This window comes from Canis aureus, chromosome 4 (assembly GCF_053574225.1).
Source record: "Canis aureus isolate CA01 chromosome 4, VMU_Caureus_v.1.0, whole genome shotgun sequence".
In the NCBI taxonomy this organism is placed as follows: Eukaryota; Metazoa; Chordata; class Mammalia; order Carnivora; family Canidae; genus Canis; species Canis aureus.
Window position 1 is genome coordinate 58,940,807 of NC_135614.1, and position 16,200 is coordinate 58,957,006.

At 40.5% G+C, this 16,200-nt stretch overlaps 1 protein-coding gene across 4 annotated transcripts in view; it reads right to left on the reverse strand.

Annotated features, from left to right (window-relative positions):
- LOC144312780 (uncharacterized) overlaps positions 1-16,200 on the reverse strand; it is a 740,032-nt gene that overhangs the window by 313,039 nt on the left and 410,793 nt on the right. For 3 of the 4 annotated variants that reach the window (XR_013378384.1, XR_013378382.1, XR_013378373.1), the window contains exon 1: positions 5,935-6,389. The gene's annotated coding sequence lies outside the window, so the exon portion shown is untranslated. Of the gene's footprint in view, positions 1-5,934; positions 6,390-6,495 lie in introns of those variants that run through there. The other variant, XR_013378386.1, reaches the window with a different exon arrangement.

Genomic DNA, 16,200 nt, shown 5'->3' on the forward strand with positions numbered 1-16,200 from the left:
CTTCGATTTTCAGCGCAAGGTGAAAGGCTCCTTCTACTTTCTCTGGGCCATGCAAGATCTACATCTCAGAACAAGGGAACAAATTCATTTCAAGGGCTGACTCCAGGCAGAGGAGAATAGCCAGCCTCAGACATGGTATCAATTCATTGTGCATTCATACCACAAACTGTCTTGAGATCCTACTATGTGATCCTTCTATGTGTCCCTTTCTGTACCTCCCACCCCCACTCCAACCATTCTCCACTAGTCTCCCTCTGCCAGTAGTGTGCTATTACTTTTTTTTTTTAATTTCTAAAATGTCTTTTATCTTTCAGGTTCCCCTACAAATTGCATATTCCCTGTGGAGTGTTTCCTGATATGCCTCCACCAAACTAACTGCTCCTTCCTGTTCCCTGACCCAATGCTTGCTGATCCCTGCACTTCATACTCCTTTCAACCTGCTCTGTTTTGTAATTAGTGACTTGTGCATCTCTCTTTCATCTGATGATTGCAAGTTCACTGAACTGAAAGAAGATAGCATCTCTGTAATTGATCCCAGCCAACGTCTTGTACCCTCATGGCCCTCTGGGTATGTTTTCTCAGTTGAAGGAAGACAAAGTAAGAAAATCTGAATGGCACACTTGCTAATCCAATGGCTGCTGTCAGCTAACATTTGTGAGTGGATTTTTTGCTACAACCCACTGTCACTGCTATCTCCAGTCCTATGATCTTCAATACCATCCTAGGCTGATAACTCTCAGTTTGTGTTTTTACCCTTGGCTTGTATGCTGAGCTATAGCATCCTCTAGCCTCTTATAGGTCTAAGACCCATCTGAAATGGAATACGTTCATAACAGAATGTTGATTTTCATCTCCCAATGTGTTTATCCCCAAATGTCCCCAGCTGAGAAAATGGTACCACCAGGCCTCCAGCTTCTGAAGCCCAACACCTACTTGACTTCTTACTTGGCCTCACCCCCTGCAATTGCTGCCAGTTCTATCTCCAGTTTTCCCTGACCCTGTCCTCTTCTTTCCATCACCATTGTTAGGTTCCCAGGCCAAGTTGCCATTGTCTCTAACCTGGATGATTCCAATAACCTAACTGACCTCCTGTTTATCCTCTTGACCTTTTTTTTTTTCTTGACCCTTTCTTATCCATCTACTAGCCACAATAATCCTTGAAAAGTGTAAATCATATAGCATCACTCCACTTTTTAAAGCCCTCTGATGTGACTCAATGCAATTAGAAGAGAATCTAAACTTCTCTCTATGGCCTTCAGGTCTGCTTACCTGCCCAACCTCATGCCTAGAAAGCTGCCTCCAGCCACTCTACTCATTAACTCAACAAACTTATTCCTTCCTGATGCTTCCTCTGCCTGGAACACTCCTAGGTCTTCATGTGGCTCTCTCCTATCTATTACGAAGACTCCCACTTAAATGCCACCCATTCACTGACTCCTTAATCTAAATGTCTCCCTGACCCCCACATAGCATCTGCCTTATTGCTCAGTTTTAATTTTGTATTGGCACATACCACTCACTGAAATTATCATCTTCCTATTTCCTTGTTTGCTGGGTCTTCCATATAAGGTTATCCATTTTATGAGACCATGTAGTCTATCCCAATCGCCTTTGTATGCTTAAGGTCAAAAACAGTATCAGGCACATATTAGGTATCCACAAACACCCACAGTCAGCCAGCCAGATGAAGTGAGAAGAGTAACAGGCTCAGAGAAGGGTGGCCTGTCAGAAGAGCAGAGGCTCCTCAGCCCAGATGACAATTGGTAACAAAGGTCAGGTTGGAAATGAAGACTGCTGGGGCGTGTTCCCTCCTTCTCTGGTCAGCCAATTTCCAAGTTTTGGCCTGGGACCTTCATGTTTTTACAAGGGAAAAACAAGGACCTAATTGATTCATAATCTTTATGAGAAACAGTAGAAACAAATCCCTTATATAAGTGGTATATAAATCATTACAGATGTGAATAATGATACCAGGACAGGCCATTTATTTTCAAAATTAGAGACTTTTAAGGCCCAGTTTAGTTGTTTTTAAAATCCTTTCTGGAACTAGAACTTCCTACTCAAGGGAGAAAGTAGTCTGCTGGTGCTGGAGGTATTCAAGTTAAGACTGGTTGGTCCTATGGTAGGGATGTTGGAAAGAAGATTAAGTCATCAGACCAAAGTTGGGCTGGATATGCTCAACAGACAATTCACTGGCTTGATTTCAACTTGCCAGTAACAATAGCAAAACTAATGATGAAGATACGGCTGCCACCAGAGCTCATGAGGATGACCACAAGGATGGCTAGCATTTCTTGAGCTGTATCCCACCTGATTATAAACACTCTCAAGTACTTCATTACTTTATATCAATTGCCCTGGTTAACTGTCAAAACGAGCCTGTAGGGCAGCCCGGGTGGCTCAGCAGTTTAGCGCCACCTTCAGCCCAGGGCATGATCCTGGAGACCCAGGATTGGTCCCATGTCAGGCTCCCTGCATGGAGCCTGCTTCTCCCTCTGCCTGTGTCTCTGCCTCTTTCTCTCTCTCTCTCTCTCTCATAAATAAATAAAATCTTAAAAAAAAAAAAAAAAAAAACGAGCCTGTGAAGGCAGTATTCTTACCTTTATTTAGCAAATGAGGAAATCAAGGTAGAGAGGATTTTAAAGGCTCACCCAAATCACACAGCTAGTCTGGTATTTCAATACTGCTTTATATGACATACTCTGAACTATAACCCCATGTGACCAATTTTCTGGGTGCAACAGCAGAACATGGAGTGTTCTTAGCTTACTGGGGTTAACAGAGAAAAAAAATAGTTCTTGCAGACATCTTAAATACAGATATGCTGACTAGTCATACATAAATGCTTATAGGAACAGCATTCATACTGGGGTGAACTAGAGCACCCGACCATAATTCAGAACATATTTATTTTGGTGTGAGATCTGTCACTGCCCTGCTGTGTAACCCAGGTATGACGCTTTCCCTTTATGTACAACCTCAGTGTACAATGAAAAAAGGAAATGAGATGATCCCTAATGCCCATCCCATAAATGTTTACATATTTGTGGGAATTCAATCTTATCCATTTATAAATCTATATTTGGAAGTGAATAGCAATTAAAGTATCTCCTTATGTGGATATAAGCAAAATGCAAATTAAAAAATCCTCTAGCACTCCTCAAAACACCAGGGATCTCAAACTATGTGGTCAAATGAGGAAATGCAGGGTGTTCCCAAAGTAAACAGGCTGGAAACTCAAGAAAGCATCTATTTCTTCTCTAAGAGCCCCCAGGAGTAAAAGGAAAAATATGACTCCTAAAATTGCTTGCCCATTATTTAGTGCAGTATTTACTCTGTTTCCTACTCAAAATTAGAGGTCCCGTACTTAGGCAGTAAGGGAAGAAAGCACTCAGAGGATCTCTATAACTCTGCAAATGTACATTTCACCCTACTCCTCAGGCCTTGTAAGCCAACCATTCCTTCTTCAGGACTGCCATAGGCTATGAGGAATGTCTTCTAAATCAGAATCATGTCCACACTTACTTTTTTCTAAGTGCCAATAAATTTATATTAAAAGGAAAAAAATTCTCTTAAAAAAAAAAAAGAGTCACTATGCTGGTTTTCCAATGAATTGTCTGGAAGCCCTAATTTCCCATGTGAGTTCAAAACCATAAATCAGCTAGAGGATTACTTGAATATGACTTTGATCCTCTTTGGCAAGCACAGAAAAAGCATTGCCTAGTCTCTGCCACCTTCTAGCCATGTGACCTTGAGTGAGTTCCTTCATCCTTCCAAACTTAACTTGCCTCACCAGGGGAATTCTACTGGTAATGATGGAAATCAGTCAGTTTAAAGTGAATCCACTTAAAACAAATCCTCAAATGTCATCCTAAACAGTAGAAGAGGTACTATTGGGACTTCAACTTAAAAATAAGGCCAAAATATTTAAAGCAAGTTATTTCTAGCTTATATTTAGGATATTGTTGTAACTCCATGATAATTCTAAAAAGCAACAAAAACTAAATCAAGTATGGTGGGATTGGGGCATACTTTTTCAAAAACATTACAAAGCAAGGTGCAATCTCCTTTTCTTTGTTTGATGTTCACAAGTGATCATTAACAGGGTCATGTTTGCAAAAATGTTTAAGAAAAATAAAAATTGTCCCAAAGTCCTTTCAGAGTCTTTTGATTAAACATGTTCTTTGAAAAAGCTAATCACATTTGATCCTCAATGATTCTATCTTCTTCAGTTGTAAACTGTAAAAACTCAGATCCTATTTGCTTATAATAAAGCATTTTTCCAACATAACTTTCTACAGCTTCATAAAATCATCATCTTTACTATAATTAGTAATTTTACTTTACAACTACTTTGAATTACTCTTGCTTGTATTATTTGATGTTTATATCTATTATCAGCAACTTGCCAACAAAAATATTGACACAATGTGTCAGGAAACAATTGCTAAGCAGAGAAGAATGCTTGAGTGGGGCTAATTTTACAAGTATCCATCACTGAATATTTTCACATTAAGACCATTTTTGCTTCTCTGTACAACCTCAACAACACATGGCCTGGGATAACCTCTCCTGCTTACCAACTTTTCTCATCCCCTTTAGATCTTCCCTCAAATGTCCCCTCATGAAGACTTTGGTGAGAGCCTTATTAATACTATAGTCTAATTCTAACCTACACATATTCACTCCATTTACCCTTTTTCTGCTTTGGTTTCCTTTTTATTTTTTTTTTTAGATTTTATTTATTTATTTGAGAAAGAGACAAAGAGGAAGAGAGAGAAAGAACACAAACTGGGAGGAGAGGCAGAGAGAAAGGGAGAAGCAGACTCCCCACCCAGCAAGGAACCCAGCCAGGGCTTGATCCCAGAACCACAAGATCATGATAAGCCAAAAGCAGCTGCTTAAAAGACTGAGCCACTCAGGCACCTCCTGCTTTGAAAGTCTCTTTATAGCACTGACCAATGCCTAACACTCAGCATATTTCACTTATTTACTTGTTTATTGTCTATCTTTCCTTCCCTGCTCCCACTAGAATAAAAGATCCATGAGGTCAGGGACTTCTTGTCTGCTTTCTTCGATGCTTATAACCATTTCCAAGAACTGTGCTTGGCACATAGTAGGAGCTTTAAAAATATGTGATGAATGAATATTCAAATGAAAGGAACCCTCAGGATCTCAGAGGATAGAGAATATTGCTGATAGGGTCAGTGTTATGGGTTTTATACTTCTGCTAGGAGAGACAAATAGATGCCATCACAGCTTTGTGAATGGTTCCCTGAAGCACTAAAATGAGTGATAAGGTTGATTAGCAATGTCTGCCCTTGGGCATCAGCAGTGCCCACAGGAATAATGGCATCTCGCCAGGCATTCTTCCTTCCTGCCCTACATTGCTGCATAATCATCCCTAACTCCATGCAGACTTTTCACTAATGTCTCCCATTGCATCCGTGTGTGTGAGCGCGCGTGAGCACACACACACACACACACTCTAGACAAAAGTGCAACATGGCTCACATTGTTTTAAAAAAATAACAGGCATTTTTAAGATCTCAGCTATCTTATCTTCTACTTTACACTCTGCTTTAGCTGCCAGCTAATGTTAGTTGCCAACTTGTTGCAACTCATCATCAAATAATGTAGCGTCAACTCATCATCAAATAATGTAGCGTCGTTGGCGATGACTTTTAGGCTGGAAGAAGCTTTAGAAATAATCTGATCCAAATTAATCATTTTACAGATGGAGAAACCAAGGCTTAAAAGATTAAGCATTTGTTCTCAAATCTCATAGCTAAAATTATACAGATAAGAACTTCATATCACTAGCATTTATAAACAAAAGACCAACCAGAGATTTAAGAAAATTTAAAAAATTAAAAGGGAAGAAAAGAAGAGAAGAAACACATTGGGGCAGACACTATCAGGACACTCACATACCTTGTGTTTTCCGTCTCAGTAAAGTGAACAATCACTGATTCTCCATTTCCAAGAGGTTACCATGTCTTGGATCAGTCTCTGAATCCAATCCTCGCTGCTCTTGCTTTTTATGAGAACAAGAACATGTAGCTAATGTTAACTGATCACAAGTCTTCCACATGATTTCCTCAGATAATAATTTGAAAGATGGCTTTCAAATTTGATAATAATTTGAAATTTGAAATTTCAGATAATAATTTGAAAGATGGCTTCACTTGAGACAGAATTCTATTTCTCTGGCCCAGGGGTGGCCCTTCTCCCAGACAAATGGTTGTTGTTCTCCTGGTTTCTTGCTACCACCAGAGTCAGATGGCAACTGAGCACCATTTTCAACTGATAGGTAAAGTCCCTATCCTCCTGAAACTATTTGCCAGAATATTCCAACAAAACTTTCCAATACAAATATGAACACTTAAAGCCCATCGCGATTATAAAAATGAGCCAGCAAGTTCCAGCAAGTTCTTTGAAACCTCCCCACACCAGTATCATGAATTGTATCAAAGTTGCATTTGGAGTACTCACAGAACTTTCTCAGACATGCAGGTAACGTGGAGGGCACCAGCTGGGTGGGGGAGATCTGACAATTACATCATCCCTGCATTTACCTCACTCTCCAATTCTATTCAAGCCTCAAGCCTTCCCAAGGAGGGCCTCCAGCTCCGCCAGACTAGGAGAGAGAGATGTCTTTATTAGAAAAATCATCCCAGAGGCTGCCAAGCCCTGTGTAAACAGGAGAGATTGCTCAGCAAATGAAGGGGTCACCCAAGAGTCTGAGATAAATAGACACACGCTGAGGTTTCAGTGACCCAGAAAGCCCTGAAAAATATGGTCTTATATAGGAAAAAGAAAAAGATATTTTCCATCGAAAACAGCTGATGGGTGTTTTTCCCCTTCCAAATGAACAAAATAATATGTTGAGGATCAGGGGAAAAAGGAGACTTTTTGAATTCCCCAGTGAGAAGGAACAGCTGAGACCAGAGCTCTGCTAAAGCAACTTTGGGGCGACACAAGGACAGAGAAGGGTCAGGTCTATTTTCAATGGCATGTAGGTCCCTGCTAATGATGTCTCTGACACCATCACAGTCTCTGTGCTCCATGAGGGCTAGTACTGGGTGAGCCCAGCTCCTTCCAGGGCCAAGCTCACCGTGCATGCTAGATAATTCCCTGGAAAAGGAGTTCATGAATCTTACCCCTGTTTCCTATCCTACAATGCCCTCACCCCGAGACCCTGATGCTGCATGCTGGAGGCCCTCTATGAGTAAAAGGAGTTTCCCAGTCTACTAATCTGGCTCTTATTAAGGTTTGTATGCCAACTCAGTGATGAAGGCTGTCTTTAATGTATCACTTCATCTTCACAATAGTGAGCTAGGTACTAGTATTTGTATCTCCCATTTTACAGATGAGGAAACAGAGGTGCTACAGATCTCGGAGGTGCTACAGAACTTGCCCAAGGGCACAATGCAGTTTAGACTTGACACCAATCCTGATTCTAAAGCCTGTGCTTTTATCCTTACCCCTGAGGCCTTGTTGAGGTTTGTACAGTGACTTGGATTTCTCTAAGTGCCTCTCAAGCTGTGCTGTTCACACAAATCATCTTGTTAAATACAAATTCTGATTCAGAAGGTCTGGGTTAGGGCCTGAGTCCTGCATTTCTAAGAAGCTGTCATGTGGTGTGGTCTGCAGACTGCTCTTTCTTTCGGTATCTAGCCTAAGAAGACTTTTCCTTCTGATGCCACCATTTCTTTTTAACAATTAAGTATTGTTTCTAACCTAAAAAATGGTTGATTTCACTGTGTGTTGATGGCTAGTGAGATATTTAGCAAAGGATTTCTGGTATGATGCATTCTTAGGGACTTTCTGCCTTGAAGTTTGGAAGGAAACATTGAAATTTTGGGGGCAGAGATGTGACATGATCTTATTTGCATTTTATTAGGAAGTGTCTCTGGCTGCAGTGGAGGGAGTGGTTTAGAGAAGGACAAGATTGAAAGTGGCAGACCAGGGTAGAGACTGGTGCAGTGATCCAGGCAAAAGATAACAGTAGCTTAGAGAAGCTCACCCTGCCTCCTCGCTGCTTGTTTTAATCACACCACTAATGTGCAATAATTAGAGTCAAAGGAGCTCAGAGGGAACGAAAGAACACATTTAACCTAATCATGTAATTTTACAGGGAAAGGCTGAGGCTAAGAGAAATTCCCAAAGTCATACAATTTAACTGTCATACCATTTTTCAAAGTACTTTCCATGGGATGTTAAAAGGTATTGTGCAATAAAAATAAAAAGTGAAAAGAGATTCAAATGTGTTTTAATAAGCAGTTGGTTAAATAGTTAAGCAGGTCTGTTTGCTGCAGGACAGCAAATAGGCTCACCCTGTAAATCTTCCAGGGGGAGATGAACATATTTTGCAATGACTAGAGAAATTTTTTAGGATTTGTGTTTCATAAAAAATACTCTGGGAAATTGGAGTCCAGCCTTCTTTCCCTGGATCACACTGCCTCTCATTATTTGAGTGAGTTAGCTGCATCTTCTTCTGAGCTAGACATGCCCCATGTGTGCCTGTTTCAGAAACCCCTCTTAGAGCCCACAACTTTTTCTAGCTCTTTTCCCTTTAATTTTTCTTCTATCACTTCCTATAGTTCAGGAAGTATGAATTAACTTGGTTGGTCTGTACTGTCTGATACCTTAGTGGGGAAAGTGATTTTCAAATCAAGAAAAGCAGAATTATAAGATTGAATGCAAACCCCAGTTTTGTTAATACCTTTTACTGTAATCATAAAAAAATATAACCCAAATGAGGCTTAATTTTTCTTCTCATTTTTCAAATGATGTGGCATAACCAGATTATCTCTCCTTCCAGCTCTATGTGTGTATAGTCAACGTCATGGTGAACGCATCTTTGATCTCTCCTAGCATTGTCAGAAACTATCTGATAGGTCAGTGGCTTAACTGCACTCGAACTTCCCCACTGAATGCCCATGCCTCCCTCTGGGACTGGGACGCTGTGCCCTGCCTGTGAGAGGTATGCTACTCAGATACCTATCAAAACACACTTTCTATGTCTCCTCATATCCAGACACAGAGTCAGGAGTTGTTCTGAGGTTGCACTGCTGTCTTTTCACAATGATAGTTTTCAAGATGACTGGCCCACATGGCTATGAGATATGAATCACCCAGCACAGGTAGCCCTGTGTTTTGCCCAGTACTCTCTCGTAGGTACCACAGCCTTTTGATTGTGCCAACCAACTCCTCACTCCTAACTGCTGTGGTAATCACCAAAGCTACCACCCTTCAGAGAGCAACACAAATTCCTATCAGGTCCACACTCTGTCATCATGTGTCTCAGAGCTGACTGCCCAGGCTGCCACAGCCAGCCCAAGCCACTTTGGTCCTGACAGAACAGCCTCAGGGAAAATCATTGGTTCATTCAGCCTTGCTCCAGCTGCAAGCAAAATCTGCCAGAACTCATTCTCCTTCTTTCTTCCTGCCCTCTTCCTTCTCCGGGCCCACTGGCTTTCAGATAGGTTTCCCAGGGGAGCATAGTGTCCCTTGTGGTAGGGCTCTGTGTGCATCTGGAAATATTATCTGCCTAATTTATCCTCCCTTGACTAAAGGGGTATGGGTCTAGATCTAAGCTAGGGGAGACAAAGATTTTTACATATTGAATATGTTTATGTATAAATATATGCCACTTGGCAGTCACTGAACTAGCCAACTTTAGCACTTCCACATCATTGCTCAAGCTAGTCCCTTGTCTTAGAAAGACCTTATTTCTTCTACTTCCCATTGACATCACACCCATCTATCTATGGAAGACTACTATTTGTCAGCCCTTGGTAATGAAACCCCAATTTTCCCTTGAGATCTCGACTCTTTCATGTGACTGGGTTGATGTGGTTTGTGTGAGGGTGAGCACACCCTCCAGCTCTGGGACAGGGAAATAATCCAGCCTTGTCTAGTCAGAGACTATAGTCACCTGGCCACCGGGACTGGTTAAGAGACATGCAGGTGATTCAAGGAGGCCAGTGGCAGCCCAGAACTTTTGCTAGGAATGTTGAGAAAGACAGAATTTTCCAGTGAGATGCTCAAGTGGTAGGACGTAAGCCTAGAACTACAGTATCTTTTTCTGCCACCACCTGAAAGTGTGAATGAGGCCAATAGAAAGGAACAGTAGAGTCAGAGAAGAAGACATTTTATTAATAGTCTTTTCTGAGATTCTGAACCAGCCAGACTTGAAACTAGCCATATCCACTGGCTCTTCAGATCTGTGAGCTAATAAATGATGTTAATTGTGATGATAATGATGATGATGATGGTTGTCTAAGTCAGCATAAGCAGGATGCCATGGTGTGCTACCCTCAGACCTCTTTAGAAATGTGGCATTCATTCTTCCAGTGGCCATGAGCACTGCCTGCTGATGGCCCAGCAGTTGCCCTTAGCTGCATGAAACTATCTTACCCAAGGCTATGTTCCCTCCCTAGAAGCAGCTCACACCTGATGATTGAGCAATGCCAGGTACACAGGTGCAGACTCCTGTCTGAATTCGAGACAGTTCTGAAATGCTATCCCAGCTCCAAAATTCCCTATGATGTTGGCTAAGGCCTCTGTTGCAAGTAAATTGCAGTTCAACACCTCCCTCTGCCTAGTCCTACTTCCCGCACTCTCTCGCAGGTCTATCCTAAGCAGGTTTGTGCATTTGTAACCAAAGGAGTCCTATCTAATATACAATCCAACAACAACCAACTCAAATGCCCCTTCTTCCATAAAATCTTCAGCAAGTATATCTTCCTAAACTCCCAGATCTTATCGCTTGTACCTTCATGTAACTTATCCATTCCTCCTCAAATTACAGTTGATGGCCTGTGTGTCTACCTCCCCTCCGTGGAATTGCCAGCACTCCATCTACTTTATGTCTCACCAAACCATGCTCACATAACTTGCACTCATCATAAACTGAGGGTCACCATGAGAAGTATCCTCCTAAAATTCCTTACTGGGATCTCTGCAGGAGATGTTGAGAGTTGCAGTAGTTATCTACTGCTATGTAACAAAATATCCCCCAAATTTAGCAGCTTGAAACAACAAACAAGTATTATCTCACCAGTGTCAAGGGTTAGGGATCTGGAAGCAGCTGAGCTGGGCACCTCTACGTTAGGGTTTCTAGGACTGTAGTCCAGATATCAGGCAGAGCTGCAGACACAACAAGGCCTCACAGAAGCTGAGGGATCTGATTCCAAGGTGGCTCACTCACATGGCTGTTTGCAGGAGGCCTTAATGCCACAGCACAAGGGCTTCTCTGCATGCACAGCTGCTCGAGCATTCTCACAAACATGGTATCTGGTTCCTCCAAGAGTGAGCATTCCAGAGAGAGAGAGAGCAAGGAGAAGATGCCTTCTGTGTCCTTATATTAGAAGTCTCACAGAAAAGAGGAAGAGAATTAGCAACCCCCTCTGGAAGAAAGGAGTCTCAAAAAATTTGTGAGCACATTTTAAAACTACCACAAAGATATTGTCCATTACACCACACAGCCACCAACTGAGCCATAAGAGCATCTTCTCCAATGCCACCAGGAAAAATCCTAACACTTTTCATAAGCATCTTGATTGTTTTTATCTCCTGTGCCCTGTAAATTGGATAACTGATTTTGTTTTACTCTTTGCTCTTCAGAAACTTAAACCAGATTTGTAGCCCACCTCCATCAGGGGAAAGATACTTCACAGCATGTATTTTATATGCTACTCTCGTTTCTAAGTTTTTATTTTCTCTTTCCTAGTTTTCCTTGAGCATCATTTTTCTTATTTTAAAATTTACTTTACCTTGCTATATGCTCTGCATCCTAATAAGCTGCCTTAAATCCTTTTTAGGGCAAGGCTAGGTATAAATAAATAAGTACAAGCATACAAATGTATATATACATACCTAAAATAGGGCTCTTGATTTACTAGTATATATCCCTAGAGTCAGAACACCAAATCATTTAAACAAATTTGGGTCATTTTATCTGACAGTTCCTGTGGTAAGAAGAATAACAACAGCATTTACAATAACTGCTAACATTCTTTGTGGATTAACAATGTGCCAGGCACCGTGCACAAAATTTCACTCATCCCTTGATTTAATCTTCACAATGTCCCCTGAAGATACATATTATCACAATCCCCACTTTACAGATAAGGCTTAAAAGAGTGAAGAAACTTTCCCATGGTTATATTTCTAAAAGTGATAGAACCAAGATTTGAATCCAACATCATTGGGTCCTAGAGCCAAAGCTACATGCTACTTCTGCTTTTTTAGGGCAAGTGGAAAATATGTTTTAATATTCTATTGATGAGAAGACTGATGCCCACAGAGGTGATATTAAAGTCATCAAATAGTTATTCAACATTTCTGTGTGCCCAACATTGTGGTAAGAGGTTTAGAGTTTGCAGAGGAAGAGGAAAACAGGTAAGTAAAGATTTCATAGTCCAAGCAGGAACAGGTAACTTAAAAATGTCAAGCAATTTTAAAATAGAATTTACAAGAATTGAAATGAACAGAATACATAATAAATGCTATGGGTGGGTAAATAAGGCAAAAAACAAAACAAAACAAAAAAAAAAACAAAACAAAAAAAAAAACAAAAAACAACCCATAAGAAAGGCTTCCAGAAAAATATAAGATTTAGGCCCAACCTTGAAGGATGGGCTAAAACTGGATAAAGAAGATACCAGACTAACAACATGAAAAGAAACATAAAGATGAAATTCTCTAGGCAACATGTCAATTATTCCATAACCTTTGCCCCCTAGGAACCACCTATTAGGTCAACCAGTTAGTGTGTTTGGTAACTTGTAGAGAGGAAATATATATCCATATAAAAGTATATATACATATACTTTTTGAATGTGGAAAGGAAAAGTCAAAAGCAGCAAGAAACATATGGGCATTAGAACAGAAAACTAGAAATAGTCCAGCAGTGATTGTCTTAAAAAAAAAAAAAAAAAAAAGGGCAGGAATACACAGGGTACAAAGTAACTGTCAACCATGATCATATCTGATGATCTGATCATTTCTGATTTATAAGATGAATCAGCAAGGATGTTTAAACCTTGTAGTAAGAGTACTGTTTGTGGGGTCATAAGCCATATATCATAGTTTGAGCTTGTCCAGGGATAACTGGACTCTTATGGTCTGATTGCTTATCTGTAAAATGGGGATAGTCCAAACCTTTTCTTTATGAAGATCAAATCAGAAACTTTATATAAAAATGCTTTCTAGCCCATAAAACAAAATAACGATTCCTATAACAAATCATTATTAGATATAAAGTTAACAGAACTATTGGAGATAGCCCGGTACAAACATTTCCTTAATGTTTGCATGCCCACCATGAACTGTGACTTCTGCTTGAACGTCTCCAGTGTCAAGGAGTTTCCTTCGACAAAAGATTGTATAGCCTATTTGGGAACAATTTAAATTGAACTAAATGCTGCCTCTTGGCATTTTCACAGGTCCTGATTTTATTTTCTGAGATGCACAGAAAAATATTCATTTTTACATATACTAGCTCATCAAGTGTTTACAGCCAATAATTATTACCATTGCCTACTTTCAGCTAAAGTCCTAAACTATACTCCAAAATACTTCCAGTTCCTTCAAAGGTTTTTCAGGTAACCTGATGCTAAGACCTCATACCAAATCACTCACTCTCCATTAGATACTCTCTAGACTCCAATGTGGTATCCATCATGGAACACAGTACTCTAAACACAGTTGCCTTTAGAATTATGGTACTGACTCCAAGACTACATAATCCCATAGTCCATGTTTCTGGACCATCTGGGCTGACTGCAGGCATGGATCTATTAAAGAGATTCTTGCTGTATATTCCAACATTCAGTAAATGTATTTGAATAAATGAGCACACACATCCACCAAGTATACCTATCTATCCAAATAGATATTAAATAAGCCAAGATAACTAGCATTTACGGAGTACACACCGTATTCCCTTAGAACGTGCTAGACAAGAAAGTCATTATTTATTTGTTACTTGTGTCTTATTTGTCTCCCTTATCTGAATACAAGTTCAATGAGAGAAAGGAATTTGTCTTATTTTTGTATTCCCAACTCCAAATGGTGCCAGACAAATAGAAGGTGCTTAATAAATATTTAATTAACTAATTCATTAATGAGATACTGCCTTACATATAGACTGAAAGAAAAAGAACATAAAAGGAAAAGAGGAAACAGCGTATACTAAATGAAAGCCGCCAGGGAAAAAGGGACTTCGCTAAGCCCCTTGCACACCCACTGATGCGTTCTCAATTCACCTGAAACCAATGGAACTTCAATCAGATTGGCTGGATGCTGGGACCCCAGCTAGGCTGTTTGCATACAGAAAAGGATCAATGTATATTAAAAGGTCAGCCCTTAGGTATAGCTTTCTCTTCTAATCTAGGGCCAGAGGAAATGAGATGTACAGCATTATTGGCCAGATGTCATTTTTCCACCATTAAAATATCCAAAACTCCAATAAGTGATGTGGCTTGAACCATAACTCTAAGAGTTGTTTAGGGGAAGAAGATCAATAGGATTGAAATTGGCTGGTTTCAGAGAGGTCAAAAGGCTTGACCCAAGCTTTGGAGGATAAATGTAGACAAATAGAATGGAAAAGATATAAACAATGGGATTGGAATCCATTTTGACCAAAGTTGGGCTCAGAAGATGGAAAACTTAGAATGACTCACTATGTTGTTCAGATTTTTTTTTTTTTAACAAACAGTGGGAACTATCGGAAGATGCCAAGCAGGGGGATAGCATTACAACAGCATATTTTTGGGAAAAAGGCTCTTTAACTGGGCTTCATGATGCCTTTAGGGAGAGCAAATCCTTTAAGGGGTCTAGATCAGGAGCACAGAACTGTAAGCTAAGCTCTGCCATTAATGCTTCACTTTGATGGGCTTACTTTCTCGCATATCAGAAGAGAGGCAATGAGAAAGTTAATGTGTTCCACCACTATTTCCAACTCTACACACTCAGCAATGGATTCCTAAAGCAGTAAGTTTAGAAGGATTCAGAGGCTCTATGTGAGCTCAGAAACTGTACTGCCATCAGCTAGTAATACCTGTTGTGGGTGCATAAAGGAGGGATGTAGACAGATGTGCACATGTTTGCCACTGATAGTAGACCAGAGAGGCAAATTTCACAGTTTCACACCTACTCTCCCAGAGTCAATACCATCATCGCTCTGTTCTTACCAGCTCCACCCATTTCCAGGGTTGAGGATAGGAATTTTCAGTTTTCTGTGTCACAGTAAAGTAGCCCCCAGGCTGATACTCCTAGCAAGGGCCAGTTGGAAGCACATCTCAGTGACCTCTTCCTCACTCCCCCTACTTGCCTTCTGCAGGACAAATCTGCCTGGGGAACAAAGTGAAGAAACATTTATTTCCATGCAAATGTCCCCTTAATGGGTAATGAGGCAAACGGCAGCAGTTGGATCTGCTGTGTAAGGCTGAAATGTCTCTAAATAGAATATGGCTCCAAGTTTTCCATGGGGTACCTGCATCAGCAATTCTGTAAGTAAGTCACCGAGGGGAAACAACTTTCTCTCCGGCATCCTTTGCCCCTAGCAAATCACAGCTGTGCAAGAAGGAAAAGTAAGGTAAAGAGATAAGGCCATGGCTTGGAAAGGGACAGGAGGAAGAGAGTCAAGAAAAAGTAAGTAAGCAGGACGCTGACTCATCTCTCATCACGCATTCTCAAAATTTTTCTCTAGCCATACCAAGTGACTTGTTAGTTTTATCTAGATCTCTGCACATGCTGTTCCTCTCCCCTGGAATGTTCCATATTTGCTTAACATGACTAACTCATACTTACCTGTAAGGTGTGAGCTGGGTATCACTTCCTCCAGAAAGGCTTCTAAAACCTGCATAAGGCCTCCTATACTTTCCCTATTGTAGTACTGAATGTACTGTAGTACATTCAAATTGTGAATTGTGTTTTTACTTATCTGTCCTTCCCTAATAAAAACAGCAGCCAATGTCAATTGAATGTTTAATATGTGTTAGGCACTGCACTAACACATATGATAGCACAAAAATTTTGTAAGTGGAGAAATAGAATCAGAGAATTTAAGCATATTGACCAAGGCAACACAGGTTATGTATCTAACGAGGGGCAGAGCTGTGTTTAGAACCCAGATCCACCCATATGCTCTTAACCACCATGCTACATCACATCCCCTGCTTCATG